The sequence below is a fragment of the Scophthalmus maximus genome, chromosome 9, assembly GCF_022379125.1.
Source record: "Scophthalmus maximus strain ysfricsl-2021 chromosome 9, ASM2237912v1, whole genome shotgun sequence".
NCBI classification, from domain to species: domain Eukaryota; kingdom Metazoa; phylum Chordata; class Actinopteri; order Pleuronectiformes; family Scophthalmidae; genus Scophthalmus; species Scophthalmus maximus.
The window spans coordinates 4,688,263-4,704,801 of record NC_061523.1 but is presented as its reverse complement, the minus strand read 5'-3'; positions in this window follow the sequence as shown (position 1 = coordinate 4,704,801).

Sequence of the window (16,539 nt, the reverse complement as noted above, 5' to 3'; positions counted from 1 at the left end):
GGCTCCTTGCAAGGCTCTGTGTTGAACTATGTAGCTGGTGAGGAAACTGCTAACACACAACCCACCCACAAAACCTTGAACTCCTCATTCACAACTCACTGCCTCGCTACCACACTCCAGTTAGTTAGTTCATGGTAACTAATTAATTTGGCAATTCCGAGTTCCAAGGTATAAATGGAACGGCAACCCCCGACTTCCAAGCTCCGAGTTCCGATGTATTATGGAACGCAGCATCACTAGGCGACATGAAGTTCAACGGCTGCAGCAAACATTTCCACGGTAACAGCGAGCTCCACCAATCAGGAACGTCAATGTTCAACTTAAGGATTGTGGGTAGTGTAGTACTTGTAAAATCAAGCCAAACCATCACCAGTCCACTTCTGTCTGGCCCTAGGATTTAATTGGACCTATTTTAGCAATGCAGTCACATTCTAAGATCTGGAAATAAGATAAGAATAATGAATAGTACCAATTGCCCGGACTGATGATTTCTTTCCTTCAAACCCAACTAATTGATTTCAAACTTCTTTCAAGAATATTTAATCATTAGAAAGTTCGATGTTGTAAACATTTTGCCGTGGATTGAAATACACAACCTTGGTATTACATTTACACAACTCTATTGGTTCTTGTATTGGGAATAAAAAAAACCTCCCCAGCACCATGAATACAGAGTGTGGGTACATATGTCTTCAGTGTTGTATTTACTCCTCACTCTGTGAAGGATCTCCGTCCTCCTGTGATTCCTGTACCATGGGTTATGAATGGGTTTAGCCAACCCTAGGGTCATGACATTAGGTCAGCCAATGAAGGCCCTTGTAAAACATGATGAACTGTTTCAGCTAGAGTGAGCTGTGGCTGTGTGGGTGATATCAGCAGCATTCAACGGGAAATTTGCCGCTGCTCTCCCTCTTCATGCGTGTTTGCTTTACTACACTGCATTATATAATGCAGAGGTTTAATGTGACAGTTGCCTCCTTGCTGAAAACTTTTTGATCTTATCTTAACGACTTTATGTTTGAACACCCCGGGCACATTTTCCATTACCGCAGGACATTTTTGCAAGGGTAAGCTGATAGTGAAACATGTTTCTTCTGGTAAAAACAGAGCTTGTAATTAATCGTAATGGGACCAAAAAAGTGCCACTGACTAATCAAAATGTCTGTTGTAAGAAAGGTGCTGTACCTGTGCCTGCCAGAGGCAGTATTACAACTCATAGAAGAAGAATTAAGAACTTTTTTTTTATTTGTTTTGACTTTTATTTAAAGGAAAGTTTTTATGTGACTCTATGGTACTATATGAATTAAATCAAATTAGTTTAGTTTAGTTTAGTAGATACATTATTTATCCTGAGGGAAATTCAGGCATCCAGCAGCATTTACAAACATACATACATACATACATTAAACATACATCAATCCTACATAAAATAAAAATACAAAATTAAATTAAATATCAAACTATAACTATAAAAACAAGCTTATGAAAGTGCAAAACGGGAAAATGGATGTGCAAATGAAGGTTGAGATAAATTGACCTTTTCTATTGTCCTCCCTACCTTTACTAGGAGCTGTTGTACAGTCTGATGGCCAGGGGGATGAAAGAGTTTTTCAGTCTGTTGGTGGAGCTGGACTGGGACAGCACTCGGCCACTGAACACACTCCTCTGCCTGCTGAAGGTGTTGTGCAGTGAGTGGTTGGCGTTGTTATGGACAACGCCAACGGTCACCAGAGAGTCCAGCTCTGTGCCCACCACTGAGCCAGCTCTCCTGACCAGTCTTTCCAGTCGACCAGCGTCTTTTGAAAAAGTTAAAGTTACTATTAATTTACTCTGAAGGCAGACAAACAGGCCAACACATCAGGTATTCCACCAGATTGTTTTTTCTTACATTAACAGCTTTTGAATATGGCAGCATTGATCTATTTGCTCTCTTTTTTTTCTAAATGCCATCAGAAATTTAAAATTGGAGTGGCATGAAAACTTTCAGTTTGATGATTAAAAATGGAGTTAGTGGGTGCAGTTCCTCAAAGCCATCAGGGGACTCTGGATTAATACATTCTTGTCTTTAGAGCATCAGTAACATTGTGTTAATATGTCTCAATTAGACACCGCTGCCAGCTGCCAGTGTGTCTGTCCTGGAAAGGACACAGAAAGTGACAGAAAGAGACAAAGAGGGTGACAGTAAGGAAGGGGGAGCGAGGAGGACACTCGGCAGCCAGCAGATGCACTAGCAGAAAACGGACACAGTGAGAGGTGGGGATAGAAAAGCGGGGTTACTGTGAAAAGGACTGAGAGACAGATCAAGACAAGGCCAGGTACCAGGAGTGACACACACAGAGAGAGAGAAAAACCAGTGAGAGACTAATTTATTATTGGGTTGCCATGGAGAGCAGCACCAGTGATGAATGTGTGGGTTGATTATGCAACAAATTAACTATAATTCACCCAGTTGACAGCACATCATGACCAGTGATCCACAGGGAGGGCAGACATTACTGATACGGAAATATGGGCTGTGTGTTGTTGCAAACATCCATGAGTTGGTTAAATACTGACTGTCGAGGGCCAACTCTGACAGATGTACAGTAACATACAGTAACTGGGCTTAGAAGACCCCAGGAAACATAATTTTAGTCCAGGGATAGAGAGGGTCGTCCACTAACCAGAAGGTCGATGGTTCGATCCTTGGCTCCTCCAGTCCATGCGCGCATGTGTTCTACAACTCTCAAAGCTACAGAATGATTTTACTGACGGACTCCAATAATAAATGCTCCTCTCCCACAACAGTTTTGACCATTATGTTTTCAATGTCTCCTGCCAGTCCACCACATGCTTTGGAGTGCTCTTTAAAGTCTAAGCAACTAAGTTTACTTGGTGAAGGTCAGGTAGTTATTATGATTGTTGGCACTGTATCACTGACATATCCAATGTGAAAACAATTTTTAAAAAGTCTACCTTATAACGTTGTCATTATGGGTTATTGTGAGTAAATTGAGGATTCTTTACACGTAGAGAAGCAACTGTTAACTTTAATGCCCCTAGTGGTTCAATGTGGTGTTATTGTTTGGCCATAAAGGCGCTGCAGTGGGAACACGGCGGTAAGGACGCAAGTACTTTTCCCCAGAGCTCCTGAGGAAGTTGTCAACAACACTTTGGAGATAACAGAGGAGAAGAAAGAAGTAAAAAATTATCCGGAGTTAAACGTACAGTAGGCTGGCTGTGTAACTTTCTGATTTAGTCGAAAGGAGGCAAACTGCATGTTGTTTTTGGAGCCTCTCAAATGTCATAGCTCTCTCCAGAGTGAAAAGCACATCTGAGGTTCACTCGTTTTATCTATTTCTCTAACATTCTCCTTCTTTACCTGCTTTTGTTCCTCTGTCAACTGACTTCTTTTATATTATTGCGATGTAGAGTTGTTTTGGTCGATTTTGCTGTTCCACCGTCTGCCGTTTTCATCACTGGGGATAGATATCGGGAGAGCGCTATTCTCTTCTCTGTTTTGGTTACGCAATGGGTGACGCAGTGCCTTTGTGCTGTAAAGTCATAGTTGTCACTTTCCTGCTAACAACACTGTCCCGGGGGCCAGTGGCAGATTTAGGCATAGGCGACATGGGCAGCCGGGGGCGGCACAGAGCACTTGCAATTTGTTAATATTTTTCACTCCGGTGACCAACTTTTTTCACACAACAGCGGCACATGACACACAGAAACTTCTCCGTTGCCTTGAGACACTACAGCATTTATTAACAGACAGACTGAAACCTGAACTGCAAATTCACTACAGCACCCGACTTGGTTTCTCCGGACCTTGCTGCTCAATGTACTCGATCCCTGAATTTCCCTTTTGTTTTGTTCACAGAACAATTTAATTATTCACCTACACAAACAATATTTTTCTAATGACTGTCCCATGCTGTGTGCATGTCATTAGTTGTCAACAAACCTCCGAAGTCAGTCTCTGACGACCCTGCTGCTGGCTCTGAGCCTCGAGTCCCTGCTGCCTCCGCAGCATCCTGTGGGGTGTTGTGCTCTGTGGTCATGTCATCGTCGACCCTCCGCCCCATGTTACTACTCGTCCCTCGCTCACTTTCTGCCAAGCTCTCTCCTTCTTCGGCCGGTCATGACGCAAATAGCAACTCTTATCAAAAAGCTTGGGGTGCCCACACACAGCCACAACAGTGTTATCCTCAATTCCAATAATACAACAACGGGACCCCCGATGACAGTGACATAGGGAGGATCTCAACACTAATTGCCTATCGCGTTGAAATATTTCAACTTGAGCGACTGACGCAAATTTGGCGTTGTGCTACTCTTTGTAGAAATATTAGCGAGCCCATTAGAGGGAATCAAAGTTTTTTCCTCTATTGTAGCTTATTGTAACACATTCCTGCAGGAGATTTTCCACATATTTGCTGCAAGGTATGGTATTAATCTTATGTTGGCATCTTAAAAGGATTGTTTTATTATTCATCTACAGTGTAAGGTGATATATCAACATATAGGGAACCAAAGCTCAATGATGTCCTGGGAATTAGTGAATCTGTGCATTACCTGGTTTTCCCTGAAGGCAAAGTGTCAAGGTGTTTTTTTTAAGCTTCAGCCTTCAGTCACAGATGCTCAGGTACCTCTGTTATGTAATGTATGGTTTGGGCCACTAGCCCGCAGTCATTTCAGCCAGTGGCAAAAAAAACAAAAAAAACACTGACGTAACGCTTCTGTAGTTCCAAAATAATGGTGAATGAGTTGAAGCACAAACAACATTTTGTTGCGTCTGAGGCTTCCAAGAAAGACTCCATCAATCACAGCAGTTTTTTTTTCCTGACACCTTGCTGCTGAAAGATCTTCATCATCACTGATGAAGATAGCTCTGGAGCCTCTGCAGTACAAAGATTTTTGGCTAGCTTGGTAGGGGTAGTTTTTGGGGGCAGTGGAGGATTGCTGAAAAAGAGAGGTGAAATAATTATGCTTCATTTCATTTTTAGGTCATCCACTTAACATTTGTGAAAATGACAATGCTGCCCCCACAGTTAAAGGTTGAAGAGTCTAATATGTGATATAGAGATGATAAGATAATAAAGATGTAACAAATGCTCCAAGACCAAATGTGTCCCTAATATCACTCCAGATCAAAAAATAAAGGTGCCTTTACAGTATATAAAACATAACTCATTAATGAAGCAATGGCTAAGCATTTTGCACACATTTCACTTACAGATTTGACCTACAGGTATGGCTGGGTTATAAAACGATAAAGATAATTATCAAGAAATAACTTTTCGTCAATAGAAATTTAAGACACGTCGATAGAACACGGACAGCCAATGAAAATGAGAATAGCGCCATGCCGAACCAATCATGTGGCTGGAATAGACTTACGGCCATGTCAAGTTGGGTTGACGCACACAGCAGAATGTTGGAGAAGCAGCCGGAAGCAGCTCACATGTTAATGTTTGGGCTACTGCAGCATGCTCATCAGTACGAGAAAATGACGACAGGAAATGTTAACTCGAGCGGCAGCGTTACCGAAAAGTACTTCCAGACGGACACAACCCAGGGCTCAGAAGATGAGGACACTGTTTAAAAGATGGGTCCGAGGAATTTTGTAGTGTGGAGATATTAAAAGTCAGACAAGAAGCAAAGTACTAGCGTGCACTGCAAACTGTGTCAAAAACATTTGTAGCAGTCTGTATAATGCAGTTGCAGCAGCAGTTGTATAATGTTCTACAGTACATTTGTAATGTTCAACTTCTCACAGAAAATAAATAATATTTAAACCAAAATTAACTTTGGATTAAATATGATATCTTCACAACTCACAACCTTTAATCTTGACAGAAATAGTGATTTGTCTTAAATCGTTATATATATTTATCAATTTAGATCAATATGAAAAAAATTATCTGCAGGTGTGCAGGTAGGCCTGGGCGATATGGAAAAAAATGTTATCACGATAATTTTAGTTTTAACACTGGTTTTAGCACTTATTTAGAGCCATCAGGCTTGTATAAGGGTGTGAGATGCAATTGTAGGCAATTATAGAAAAAGAGTAGTAAGAAGTGATATGAAGTCAATGCCAGTAATACAATGGCCTATGATTCTGGAGAACTGAAAATATGTCACTTAATTGGAAAAAAATATCTAATGGGATCTCTGTTAGTCTGAGCAATGTGGCATGTGTTTAGTGATGATAATAGGAATAATTTTACTAGTCAATGAGATTAATCATGTGACACATGCGGCAAGTAATTTACTCTCTACCTTAAATTGTTTACATAGGAAATAGTAGCATTATAATTATGGTGCAGATGTATTAGAATGTTATTTGTATTAATAATGAGGCCACGTTTTTTCCCCTTTTATGTTTGTGTAGACTGTTTAAGAAATGAAAATGCGTCACATGTTTTGATGCCGCTGCACATACACATGAGAGAATAATGCACAGAGCAGAGGCCTCTTTCATCAGCAGCTTATGAAAATTTGTGATTTGATTGTGGTGTGTTGACAATCAAGGCAAACAAAAGGCATTGTGAGATGATGGATGCACATCTCCTTCGACAATGAATATATTTTAATTTTTTGCAGCTTTTTGTTCACCATTCTGAGCTTGTTTTGCTGTTAGCTATCGAAGGCTAGCTTGAAGCCATGCTGGATATAAAAGGTAAATAGAAAAACACAGACTATAGGTGAGAACCCGAGTAAAGAATAGTTAAGAAAATGTTTTTAACCACATCTAAAAGACTGAAAATAAGAAACATGTTTTTGTTTTTCTTGTGTTGTACACTTTTAGCCATACTAGCATTAGGTTAGACAAGAGCTTTGGTCCAGACTGAAATACCTGAAAAACTATTGAATAGATTCCCACACTTTTCAAGGTAGTACAACCAGCAGGTCAGATTTTGAACTTATCAAGCAAAATATCAGCTGGGCTTATTATAAAACTATAACCTGTTGTATGTAAGATTGATAGTCACATTAACCAGCTCACATTTAGTGGATCTACTACAAATTACATCATAAATTCTGCATGTAGTAAACCTACACCATCGGTTATTTGTTTGGTGGAGTACATTAAATGCCTGCTATACTACTTTAGTAGATTGTTTTGGGAGAATATTAACGTAGTGGGAAGTACAAAAAAAGAAGCGTTCAAAGAGCCCTGGTGCCTGAGCTGTTGTCTCAAAGGGATGACATTTACATATGTTTAGCTTATTATTTGAAACATTGGTCACATTAGATATGAAAATATGACATGGACAACCCTAACCCTAACCCAAACAAATCACTCCACTCCACCTCCCACAAATCCCCTTCATCCATCCTCACTTCCCTGTTTCTCTGTTTACCTCAACCCCTGTGGAAAGAAGAGTCACTGAGCCAAAATGACAGGGCATTGCCGAAATATACTTCAGATACATAAAGACACTCTGCTGCACTGCTTTATCTACGGTGTCTGGAAACCTCAAGCATTCATTTCTATTTCCTTTGGACGGAAAATGAAAGGTAATGCTGCTCCTTGCACGTATAGAAAGGGATTCAAGCAGCAAAGTCCGTGGTAATGATTTGTAAAATACCACCGTCGCCGAGGTGTCAGTGAGGTAAAGGGTCGCTTTTTCTGCATTTCTGAAAGGTTTCTGTTGATAAAAGCGGAATTTTGCCAGGTACTGGCATTAGATGCCGAGTTCTTTCTGCTTCCCCGTTCTTCCTGTGTCACCAGTTGTCTATCTCTCCCTCTCTCTTTCTCTCTCTCACTATCTTCCCACCCATCTACTTCCAAGTGCATGTCATAATCTTGCAGCTGCAGTGCCTTTTCTGAAAACTGACATTGATGCTCAGTCAAAGCACCTATGACAAACAAAACAGACTACAAAGCCAAACTTCCTACCACACACACAGAAAAGCATGCTGAACCTAGACAGTAGTGAATGGGATTCCCATTGCCAGAGTTGGTAGTGGGCCTTGATTCCAACCTTTTCCACACCAAAATCTTTGTAAACACACTAAAAAATTTTTTTTTACCCATTTGAAGGAGACAAGGTTGCAATAGATGGGCCACATTTCAATAACTGTTACCAAGGACAACCCTGCAGACCACTACAAATGGGAAGGAACAGCCTTAGTGGTGGTACTTCTGGTAACGATGACTTTCTGAGAAAAGAAATTGATTATTTTTGGCCGGGCAACAACAGCGTTTTTTCTGAAAGTGAGCTGCAACTTTGTATCCGAGTACTGTCAAAGAGTTGACAATAGCGATGCAATGTTGTTATTCTGTGGACAAGTAATGAAATGTGATGGGAGTTTCAACGAGCGCTTTTTATGCGGCAACTTTGGAAATTCACAGTGACAAAACTGAATGCGAGAGCTCACCAAAATGTGCAGGAACACTGGATTAATACTTTATCCAAAACACTTCAACCCTGTTGAAATATGGCCAGGGTATGTCAGCATATGATTGATTCACGTTACAGTGTGGTGCACTTTGGAGCAGCACCGAAGAAAGATGGATCATAATCTCCATATTTCTCCACGCAGTTATACAGAAGCTCAAGCTGCATGCAGAGTTTACTTCATGTTCATTCCAATGTCTATGGACATAAATGCCATCTTTTTGAGTTATACCACCAAATAAGATGCTAAAACAGTCAGGTGGAAAACCCCAAAGGTTTATTAACATTTCCACATGTTGCATTTAGTGTTGTTTGAAATATGACCAATGTGTTTGGAAGGTAGATGAAGTTAAAACCTCAGCAAACGAGACCTGTATCTCCCAACACCATAATTACCAGAAGATTCCTTACCCTTCTGATTCTTGAAAGGGAAGTTTTTCATCTCTTCTCAACAGGTCTTTCTCTTGGTGCGACTCTCGTGCTTGAAGTAAACAGCGCTATTCAAGGATACTTCATTTGGACGGAAGGTTTTCTCACTGCTCGACTACACTGCTGTCAGACATGTCACCTGTAGTACAGTGAAAGATAAGCCATTCTGTAAACTGATGTTCAGGCAACATAACCATGATTATTATCAGGAATATATCAGATAAAGTATTAATTTGATGTTTGCCTCATTATGTTTATGTTAATGTAACATTATATCACTCACTGTTGCACCTAAGGGACACAGGAACTCAAGTATATATACTCTTACACAGAATTCCAGTCGTACAAAAGAGAGATTTGTCTTAAACATGTTTAAAATGCCTTAAAACCCTAACAGTGATGATGTCTCCCTCCTGCCATCAAAAAGACTGATTCATCTTTGTAAAAGTTTATGTCCAAATTCATAACAACAGTTGAATACTTAAAAAAAAAATCTGTTAAATGTAGGCTCCCATTAAAGGGGAGGAGTTAAATTTTTGTCACCCAAAACATTTGAATTTGATTCATTAATCCAATTAAAATCATTTATTATATTTTAAGCAAATCCCACTCTTCTCTTTCTGAATCCCCTACCTGTCCCTTCACCAATTCCTCCCTTGAAGTATTTTAAAATACAAAATAAAACTTGTTTTCTTCGACCCATTCATACTATCTATTCATCTCTGCACCACCCAGTAATTTAATTCTCTCCGCCATAGGGAGAAGCAAAACAAGTTATTATTTCTTTGCCACATCTGTATCATACAGACCTACTACATCTTTATTTTTAAACAAAGGAGGAGAGAAAAAAAAAAGGTTGTGGTGGTCAATCAGGAAAAAGAGACAAAGTCTGATGGAGGGAGATGGTTGGTGAGCACCTGCAGATTCAAATATAGTAAAATAATTGACCCAGTTTTGCAGAGAGGGAATTTCTGGAACAGCGAGAAGTCTATTGAAGTATTACAATAAATAATGCAGCGCTGTGTGTCCACACGAAAGCTGTCTGCATTCGGGAACCCACAGTGAGATGTTTTTTTCTCTCGTATAAAAATGCAGAGATGCAGGCATAAACTCCACACGGACGCAGATTATATGAACTCACACCAATATGCTGTATTGAGTCATACATTCTTAACCCTGGACAGACGTCTACAGGGGAAGCCTAAACATTTCACATATACTTCATCCAAAGGCTACTTTTGCTCATGTTTTCATATATATTCTAAGATATATTGTTATATTGTTATTTTCAAACTATTATCAAACTGTGATCAACCCCCCCCCCCCCCCCCCCCCCCCCCCCCAAAAAAAAATTAAGAGATCTTGTTAGAGACATTCTGCTTTTGACGTTTTCAGCCGAGTATGGACATTTATTTATTCGGAAGGAGCTCTCTGTTTGCAGGATGATGTTGATTCATTAACGTCTGGAATATGAACACAACATGCTTCCATTTTGCCACTCTGTCCTGTACTCCATTTCTAGGACTTGCAACCTGTGCCTTCCGAGGCCATCGGCCCGTTCGCAAAGACTTTGGAATGACACACCAACCGTTTGGGAAGATTGAGCTTTACGTAGGAGAATCAGGGTTGCTGAAGAATCTATGAAAGAGCCTATTTAGAACCAGTGTGATGGTTTTCAGATGAATAAATACGATGTAAATATCAAGCATCATATACCTATAACGAATACGGCAATAACCCTAACCCTGTCTGCCATATTTTCCCACTAAACTGTCATAATATTTAAGTACTGTAATGAATAAAAAAGTATGAGGCTAATACGAAAAAAGCAGCCATGGGATTTGACGTCACATCATCAAAAGTGACTGAAGCCAACAGCACAGAGCATGAGACTTTTAGTGCTACAACTTCAATTCATGTGCTTCGATCCAAACAGTCGATTACACATTTGCAAAGCACTGTTTTTAGCTTCATGGTTGGTTAACCAAGTTAGAGACTGGAGCCCTAATCCACTAGCTACGAGACAAATGTCAAACCCCTGAATAATAAAAAATGCTGTTAGCTATGGTATCGCAAAGGAGCAGGAATTTCTAATGACGCTTTGAATGATAACTATGCCCCGAAAAAAGCTTATACCTGAAATACCTGATCGAAATTGGTTGATAGGTTGACAGAACACATGTATTGAATAAATTCACAGACAGTGTTGGCAGTGTGCAGGGGATGATTTTTTTTGTCTTTGTTTTGTTGTTGTTTTGAACCATTGCTTCATGTCCAACGCACCAGTCTGCACATCTAATCTTCGTGCCATGAAGCTTCCAGAGCCACACGTTTCATTAAAAAACACAGGCAGTGGATTATTTATTTTTTTCACACATCACTGAAAAAACTAAAGCTTTCTCTGAGGATTACTGTAAACGTTATACCCTTTACAGCAGGATTTCTTCCCACGCACAAGATATTGCATAGTGCAACTGGCTGGATTGCCGTGAGAGAGCGGCAAACTTCTAAGGAAAGCAAGAGACAAAATACAAATCATCAATACTGTTTGTGCTGTCTGCAATTTATTCATATTGTGCGGTGTAATGAATATTGCAGCTCCTAAGAGGAAGAATATTTGTCACAGACACACAAACACATGCACAATCTCCTCGGTGGAAGTACCTTCTACCCATTTGTAAGCCTTCAGGCAGGACAGCTTTTACCCACTGCAAACACAACCGAACATGCTAACTGACCACCCACAGGTGCTCTGCGCGTGTATGTGTGTGTGTGTGTGCACTGCCGTGCTTGTGTGAATGTACTGGGAGTTTGCGCGTTTGTGAGTGAGTGGGTGGGTGGATGGCTGGAGGTGACAAAACATGACTGCAGTGCAGATTTAATGAGGGAAAATGGCAAAAAAAAAAAAGCTGCTGGCATTTTGTGATTCGTCACTGGCCGAAATGTTTCCCCAGTGGAGCTTCATAAAGTGCAGTTGTTGTTGGTGTTGTAACCGGTGCGTATATTGACATTATCTATTTTTGTCCATTCCCAAATATACACTTTCCTCTCAGTATTTTTGTGATGCCCTACAAAGCAGATTTACATGAATTAATATCCCATAATATTTTTCCCTTTTCTCTGAAATAAACACCCCTGTATCCTCCAGAGCGAGTGAAGAGCACCGCTGTGATAGAAGCGCAGAACATTATCGGACCATTGTGCTGCCAGGAGTTGGAACATTTTTGTAATTTATTTTATTTGCACTAAGTCTGAGACATTAAAGCTAGTCATTTGGCGGCGATGATGGAAATCTTAATCAACACACAGTGCCCCATCTCGCACAAACGTTACGTGTTGCATTACCTTCAGACCAACGCAGTTGTCATTTTCCCATCGAGCGCCATCGTTGTTTTAATAGTAAATGCACATGCGCCCATCTGAGTGCCTAAGAGAGTTTTAGTTCAATTTTTTTTATTACATTTCTATCTAGAAGCAGTGGAAAGTGCCAAGTCAATGGCACAGTTATTCCGAGGGCGATATTCAGTATAGTATTGGGCCTACATAGACTGGTGCACAAGGTCTAGTATATTAGCAGTGAAGCGTTCTCTCTCACTACCTGGCAAATCCACCATTTGTCTTTTGAAGATAATGGGAGATGGCACTCTGATCTGTTTATTCACTTTTTTGATCAAAACACAAGTACAACACTTTTGAACCGTGTGCCTGGCGCAGCAAACGTTTTTTTTCTGCCTTTAAACTAGCCCTTCATACTTTTGCTCACTGTGCTTAGATCCTTAAAGTAGAACCCATAGGATGAGCTGAAAAGGTTTTTTTGTTGTTGTTTTAAACACAAAACCTTTACAACAGACAAGAAGCATCAGAACAGGAAGCCATTAAGATTAAATTTGTGATCAAATCTGATGTGTAGATCATCGCAGGAAATTTTTTGTTTTGTGCTAATAGTAGTGTTCTGTATGGCAAAATGGGCCAGTAACCAAATTACCAACCAAAGAAGTACTGACAACCAAACCCGCCATCAAAAATAGGAGTCATCCTCTGGGGACCATGAATGTCTGTACAAAGAAACTGACTGCTCTACTGACATTGCTATCCCCAGGGTCACAAGCAGCAGGGCTAAAACATTAAAAAAAAGAAAAATTGGGCAGGTGAGACCAGATATATGACAGGCTGTATTTCATACAGTGAGTAAATACTGTAGTACAGTAAGCTGCATTTACCCTGAAAATATTTTTTTCCATGATTGGATTCTATAAAAATCACTATCAGTGAAATATTTTGCCACACTGCGGTTTAATGGGGAATACAGACGTAACACATTACTACCAACACTGTGAGAAATATAGATTTGCAGTCCTAGAGGTGTGAATTACTGTGTTCTGATACAAACCCCAGCATACTAGTAGCTGCTGGTGAATGAATATTTTGCAAACGAGCAAATATACAGGGCTAGTACCTGGGGATTTGACCAATGCTAGAGTTAGTATAATGCTGTACATGTGTGAATGACTCATAGACAGGAAAACATGGTCCAATGTGCGGTGTGCTCGTGGTACTTTTTTTTCCAAAATGACTTGTGGAACCGTTCTTACCAGTTTTTGAAAGTGTCCAGTGTCACAGTTCAATCTCTCCATCACCCTGTTGGTGAAACAGATTATGTTGTATTGCCAGAAAGCAGTGTGGTGTAAGATTCCCTTTGGGTTCAGGGAATCCATTGGAAGTGAGATCAGACCATCTGCCATTGTAAATGACAGCTGACATTTCAACCCTTGTACAGAGAATTGTACAGAAAAAAGCACAAGGCCTTGGACATTGACATGATCTTTTGAGATATTGAAAGCCTATCAATCATAGAATATTGCCAAGGCCAGTTCATATGCATTCAGTTAGACTACATGTTTCAATGTGTTCAGTACAATGGTTCTCTCCACTGGCAATGTTTTTTGTTTTTTTTCCAAAAAAAGAACTGGACTGACTTTTCCAAAGTCTGGGAAAAGGGAAACTAGTTTAGGCTTAGTTCAGGCTAAAGGTCATTTATAACTGTTCCCTACAATTTAACAAGGGGGCAAATCTGTTGTGGTGCTGACCTCCGCTCTAGGTCGAGTTCAACAGTGTAGTTTTGTCATGTCGTAGTAACTGTAACCATTTACACTGTGTACTAGTCCTGCAGTTGCATTATTGGCTGTCAGAATCCGACTTGTAGCATGAAGACACTGAAGTTGCAGTTATAATTCTTAGATGTGGATGAGCAGTCATCGGAGGCCCCCTGGTCTACATTTGCTTAGACGTCGTGAAAAAACACTACGGATATCGAAGCGCACAGTCAATTTCACTCGGATATTTGAATCCTATTATGTCATGGAGTCATGGAGCCGTTAAATAGCCAGTGCTCAAAATAGGATTCGGACTGTTTTCCTCAAAAAAGTGTGGCTGTCGCAGCACAACAGTGACAGCGGTGGGATTATTCTCCTTTACAAAGGCCACATGCTTCACCCTTCAAAGGAGGTCTAGTAGTCTTTGCACTTTTGCTTCTGCCATGACTCCTGTACGTCTGTTTATCCCAAATGACTGGAGATGAGATGGTATTCCGTACCCTGATGAATACAGATCTTTCGTATCTTTGTTATCTTCATGAGAGAAGCATTTGTATGGCTGTTACATTCAATCTTGATATGAGTGCATCCTTAACCCTAACCTAAAAATTGCATTTACCTTTCATCCAACCCCAAAATTAACCTGACTTATAGTTGTTGTTGACACCAATATACCAAGTCATAGTTTGCATGCATTAGTAACAGTTCTTATTTAAATTCGCCCAAGTGCCAAGAAAAAAACGACTCAAGTTGAGATAGTGCACCACTGAACAGAGTCCCTCAGGTCCATTAAGTAGCTAACAAGCAAGGTTCTGTTCTGGGAAGGTCAAGTAGGATCAGTCTCAACATCTGGTATCTTCCATTAAGGCAACTTAGGCTGCCTTAAGCTATAATGACCTGAAAGGCACTTCCACCCATTTCAGTTATAAAGTAATGGGATCATTTTGCTATGACCACTACTTCAAACGGATTTGATGTATTGCAGGGAACCAAATGTTCGGACAGGCAACCAGCCCATTTTACATCCAAATGTTTCTGCTCTCATTGGAGTACCCTGAAAGGATAATTCTTCATCCAATGTATCAAATGGCTCAGATCGGGCCTGAGAGCTGGTGAAGTGCTTTGGGAAAATTGCACTGTTTGCTGCTACATAAAACATACACCAAATATATCAATGCAAAACTTTTTTTATATAACTTTTTCTTCTTAAAGGTTGTCAGAAAAGGTAAGTAGATGTTCCCTTTTTAATGTTTATACTGGAATCTAAATGCAACCAGGTGAATATTGGCCTAACCAAACAAGCTTAAAAAATGAGGATGGCAGATCATAAAACTGGTATTTGCACTAAGAATATTTCATTATGCAAAGTCCTGTCAGGAAAAAAAACAAGGATGGATAAACTCCTGGTGACAGTTATATATGCTGTATGCTTGTTCAACATTGGGTGCATATCTACTCCCTCTAATCTAATTTGATAAACTCTACAATATAGCCATGCTTTTTTTTTAAACTTTGTTATTCTGGATTGCTTATCTAAACTATTCAATGATTTTGTTCTGATCTCCTTTGCTCCGTCGTCCTTTAATCCTCTCTGGCTGTTGTTGCATATGGTATACCAACAAATGTTTCACATTAAAAGTCCTGGGAAGAAATGAAGGGCATTCTCTATAGTCATAGTTGAGAGGTTTTATAGATTGAAAATATTATGGAAAGTGTTAACAAAAATTGATAGCACTCTCATGTCCATATAATAAATATCACACTACTGCCAGAAGCCAGTTAGCTTAACTCCGCAGAACGAGTGATGACAAGGGGACACAGCCTGGATATGTCCGAAGCAACAAAATTGTTCAACCAACACCTCTGAGGGTAAAGGAACCAAAAGTTATGGCTTAGTCATACTGTTAACCGAAATAAACTTGAAAGTGAGTTAAGAGTGTAGAAAAAAAAAGAAGAAGAAAAAAGTCACAACCTATTTTGTTAAATTGTTTGTCTGTCTGTTTGTTTGTCAAAGAAATACTGAATGGATTTCAATGAATATTGGTGGGAGGAAGGACATAGGCCAAGAAAGAGCCAAGTAAATGTTGGCGCCAATTTGGTCAAAAGGGTGGATCAAGGATTTTTTTTATTCTTTCACTCTGTGAGATAGGGTTTGTTTGTTGTTGTTTGTTCCCCCCACCATTATCCCAGTGAATAATACATGGATCTTGATGGAAAAAAAAAAATCAGGCATAGCAGACTGATATCTTTTCTCCAATAACTTGTTTCTGTCTTGCATAATGTCAGGAACTGAGGTTGTGGTGTAATGCAGTTATTGATTGGCTAGACACGGCCTGTAGATATGTCTTTCCACCTGAAAATCAGATCAACTGGCAGTTAAATGTTGTCTACAAATGTTAAAAAAAAGAAAATAGGAGTATACTGTATACTTGTATATATACACAGTATATATATACACAACAAACTGTTAGTATTCGGGCACATATATATATATATTTCAGGCTAGGGAGAAATCAAAGCGAGGAAACTCCAATTCGACACTGCAATTATGTTTCTCTGTTTGCAAAGAATAGAGGGAATACAGAGGATGAGGGCTAAGAGATATATAACTGGTGAAGGAACAGATGAGG